This window comes from Euphorbia lathyris, chromosome 5 (assembly GCF_963576675.1).
Source record: "Euphorbia lathyris chromosome 5, ddEupLath1.1, whole genome shotgun sequence".
NCBI classification, from domain to species: domain Eukaryota; kingdom Viridiplantae; phylum Streptophyta; class Magnoliopsida; order Malpighiales; family Euphorbiaceae; genus Euphorbia; species Euphorbia lathyris.
The window spans coordinates 12771932-12776813 of record NC_088914.1 but is presented as its reverse complement, the minus strand read 5'-3'; the positions used below and the strand labels follow the sequence as shown (position 1 = coordinate 12776813).

Below are 4882 nucleotides of genomic sequence, written 5' to 3'. Positions count from 1 at the left end.
TTTTAACTAATTTAAGTAATATTCAACAAAATTTATTTTTTCTAGTAATGTTTAATTAGTTAATTAAAGTAAAAAAATTATTATATTATATAGGTGTAACTTTTCCATGAGAATGGGTCATTATATTATGGTTTGGGCTCATACCTTAGGTCCAACCCATTATCCTTTATCCCACCGTCTTACTATAAATGTATCGTAAACTGGAACCCTAAACCTAAAGACTTATATTCCTCCTCCTTCCTTCTTTGTAGCAGCCGACTACTCCCATTTCACCTCTTCGTTTTCCATTTTTTTCATCTATTTCGCTTTTCTCCGCAGCTAGAATTTCTATTTTCCTCTCATCTACGGTCGGTCTACTCCGCCTTGTTCATCTCTCAACCAACGACTCCTTCTTTCTTTTCAACCTGTCTGTCGTCGATCTCTCATTACCAAGCAAGGATCGCTGAACTTGGTTTGGGACTGTTCTTGGTGTCGTTCCACCTCTCTTAGGGTAATTTCTTTCTCTAGTATCTTTTTGACTCTGTTTTCTGGTTGTACTTGTTGATAATTTAAACCAAGGGTAAGTTTCCCCTCAAACATTAATGAAAGAAAATGTAGAAAGAAAAATTGTTATTATATATCATTGATAAATGGAAGAGATGATTCATGAATGTACTCATATGAGAATTATCTTTTCGTAGAAGACTCAACTCAAATATTTGATAGTTAACAAATTTGATTTACTTTCAAAAGACATGAATCTGTGTATAATTGTTATAGTTAATTCATTTATGTTCTGACCAGCGGCTAGCTTTCAAAAGGCTGATAGACATAAGTATGCGAATCATGGCTCCTCTGTCAGAGTAGTTAACAAAGCCATTACCCAATGCCTGAATCTTGTAAATCTTTCGGAGTTGTCAAGTGGTGCTTACAAGATTTTATATGGCTTCTTGTTTTACATGTAGTAGACTATATTGATAGAACTTCATATTGAAGGTCCCTAAACTGTCAAAACAGTGCAGAAACAAACAATTTAGTGCTTAACAGATCTTTCTAGTCCTGTTTTCTAGTTTCATTTGGTTAAAACTACAATTTTTATTATTAAAATGTTCAAGTGTTTTGGAAATCTGCTATTATAAGTAATTATTTAAGCATCTTAAGTCATACCTTACGTGATATAGCTCCTAACTGTGTGTTGCATTTCCATTTTAGTGATCATTAGCTTTATCTTTTAATAATGCTAATATGTTATGTATTATGTTCTTACAGTTTATGCTACTTTTCCAGCTATATTGAATTCTTATCCCGACATTAAGGCTTCAAATTTAATGTGAATTTCATCACCCAATTTGGGTAGAAGATCACAGTTTTAATCATCATCCATGAGAATTTGTTACCAAAATTTATTCCCCAATTATTATTTGGTGTCAAATGGTTGAATTTAAACCTGGTGACTACAGTGAGATGATTTATTCCCTATATATTTTGTCAATTGCAATATTATTTCATAAAATTGGTAGTAATCTTGTTCTCCATGTTACAGGAGGTCGTTTTTTATGAAGACGGTGAACCAATAATAGATGGTGAATCTCTAGATGTGAAAGTCAGAATTCTCTTATCAATTTGTGAATTTTGTATTTGTTGCCAATTTTTTCTTGTACAAGTACAACCAGTAATCAATCACCTACTCTGCAATTTTGAATTCTTACATCACCTCTTGACCTCTTTCGAAGAGAAGGCAATGACTTGCACGCAACTGTGACTTTAACATTGGTAAATCTCTTTGACATGGCCATATTTCTTATGCACCTGCCTTTTTCTTTTTGTTTTCTCATTAACGTAACGCCGATACTTACATTATCAACATGGACTTAATTTTAATTCCCTAGGTTCAAGTGCTTGTTGGTTTCGAGAAGACCTTTGAACACCTTGAACATATGGTGGATATTGGAACAAAGGTAAATTTAGTATTTCTTATGTATAGACTAGTAAATAATGTGTTATGTGGTATATGTGCAGGGAATCACTAAACCCAAGGAAGTAAGGAAGTTTAAAGGGGAAGGAATACCATTACATGTTAGCACGAAGAAAGGAGATCTGTATTTGACATTTGAGGTTCTTTTCCCCACCTCACCAAGGACCAAAGACAAAGATCAAGGAATTCTTGGATTGTAGCAGCATATAGATTAATAACTAATTTTTGCCTACTTCAATTGATAGGGATATTATTCTATCAGAGCTACACTAAGCGGATGGTGTTCTGATTTTTGTTTTTTAAGTTTCATTTGGAGTTGTAAAGGCTAGTCTGATATTACTCGAGCTCTTGAATGAACTTGGTTAAAATCTTTTACCTCTTGTTTGGATGCTTGAGATATATCATGTTGCAATTTAAATTGACTATTAATTTTGAATGTAATTTATTTGGCAATGATGAAAGAGTAATGATTACTAATTCAATGATTTTTGGATTTATATTTTGATATAAGCTTCCTTCATTCCAAATAAGTATTCTGACAGTTTACCTGTCAACGAAAATGTTAGCATATTCAAATGGTAAAATACTTTCAGATAAGCATTAGAATATTTTGACGGTTTAATCGTCAATAAAAACATTGAACATTTTGACGATTATTACGTCAGAAAATTGTCAGAATATTTTGACGGATAAAATCCATCATGAAAAAACGTTGATATATTTTGACGGATATTTTCCGTCAAAATTCCGTTAGCATGATATTCCGTCAATATTCCGACAGTCTTATTTACCCACGCATGTATATTTAACGGTTTTCAATCCGTCAGCAAAGTGACTTTCTGACGGAATTTTGTAGGTTACTGACGGAAATTTCCGTCAGTAAATCGATATTTTCTAGTAGTGTTAGCTTGAACTCATCCTATGTACTAGGCTTGGTTGTAATTCATATTTACATTCTCCATATTTATAATTTATGATTCATAATCTTCTTTTCTATATATGTGTTGATGTTTGTTACTTGTTTTGATATTCATAATTGGTTATTGTGTAGGAGAACGCGATTTCCGACGCCATTCGGGCTATCTTTAGGGATTCATATAGGTGTTGCCTTACCGGAAGTGACAAACCGGAAACCATAGGAATTGACAAGCCACGGAACTTACGGGTCCTAATTTCTGGTCCTAAGCATTAGACACGCCTTGACTAGGAACCACGTAGTCTAAGTACTTCACGGATCGGTTACACTACACGTAGTCGTCTTTGCAAGAGCAAACCATCAACCGTATAAACATTAGAAGTCGTTATTTGTCATAGTTATAACTTCTCGCATCCATATCACTTCATAGAGTTTTGTTATATAAATTCGCCTCACCCGTAGTTAGGAGTAGTTTGTAGTTGGTCCCCATATCAACCTCAAAGTATTCACCGCTTAAATAACGTATAAAACCGAGTCGTTTAATACTTGCAGTTATAAATCCCGTGGATTCGATACCCGGTCTTAACCGGATTATTACTTGATACGACGGGGTACACTTGCCCCTAAGTAGTGACGTCTAGTAAAGATAGAGCACTTAGAAAGATCACATCCATAGTCATAACACACTTATCGTAATATACATTTTGTCGTAGAAAACACTACACTAGACGGCACGCATCAAGTTTTTGGAGCCGTTGCCGGGGATTTGTAATTTCTTGCAATATTAGACAAAAACGTTTTATTGTTAGTTTAAGCATTCTTTTTGTATAAATTGTTTATATATACTTTTACTAACATCGTTCTTTCGTGTTGATATTGTGTTTTATTTCCTTCTTTTTATGCATACCCGATCTCGAAGTTGCCCTCTCGTTCCTATTGATTTCGAAATTGAACGTACTCTTTGTAGGATTCGAAGAGAGAAAATGGCAAACCCCAACGTCGAGGTCAACCAGCCCGAAGGAAACCAAAGGCCGCATGTGAACAACATCCGCGGGGGCAACGACACACGTTCGATGATGGAGATCCTTGCTCCGCATCGTCCCCAAAACCGCAACGGAATTGTCGCCCCCATGATACCGGCCAACACGTACGAGATAAAGACCGGCATGATCCAGCTAATACAACAATGCGGTCAATTCGGAGGGGAACTCCATGAGAACCCCAACGAACATCTCGATAAATTCCTTATGTGTGCCGACACCTCTCGGTAAAATGGTGTTCCCGTTGAGGCTATGAGACTAAAGTTGTTTCCTTTTTCTTTAACATGGCAGGCGTTGGAGTGGCTTCACTCATTGGAGGCGGGATCCATCACGTCATGGGAGGAGCTCAAGAAGGAGTTGCTTTCCTACTATTTTCCACCGTCCATAACGGTCAAGTTACGGACTGATATCACGTCTTTTAGGCAACTGGAATGCGAGGCCCTTCATGCAGCTTGGGCTAGGTTCCGGAAGTTGCTCCGAAACTGCCCCCACCATGACATCCCAAAGCACGACTTGATAAGCACCTTTTACCACGGTTTAACCCCCACTAATCATACGACTGTTGATTCCGCTGCAGGTGGGGATCTGTTTCGAAAGTCAGCAAGTGATGCCTATGAGCTCATTCACGAGCTCGCGAGAAAAAGCGTGCAGTGGCAAGAGGATCGGCTTACCGGACCGTCGCGACATCAAATGTTCGCTGTGGAGAAAGAGGCTCCGAAAAGTTCCATAGCGGAGATGAATAAGAAACTTGACGCGTTAATTGCCCAGTTGAGCCTCAACAAAAGTGCACAGGTCCTGATGTGCAATCACTGTGGTGGAGACCACGACAGACTCAATTGCCAAGCCGGTAGCCCTTTCGCCGGCGACATCGAGAGTGTAAGTTATGTAGGAGGCAATCCAAGGTATAATCCTAATCCGAACTCCTATCACCACCACAATAATAATAACAGCGGTTGGCGGCCTCGGTACCAA

The 4882-nt window shown here is 37.5% G+C and overlaps 1 long non-coding RNA gene across 1 annotated transcript; it reads left to right on the top strand.

The window, feature by feature from the left end:
• The first annotated feature begins 212 nt into the window (after positions 1-212).
• Positions 213-2334, top strand: LOC136231268 (uncharacterized). The gene is made up of 3 exons (XR_010689740.1): positions 213-490; positions 1523-1752; positions 1869-2334. It is a non-coding gene; the product is annotated as an uncharacterized lncRNA (long non-coding RNA).
• The last annotated feature ends 2548 nt before the right edge of the window (positions 2335-4882 follow it).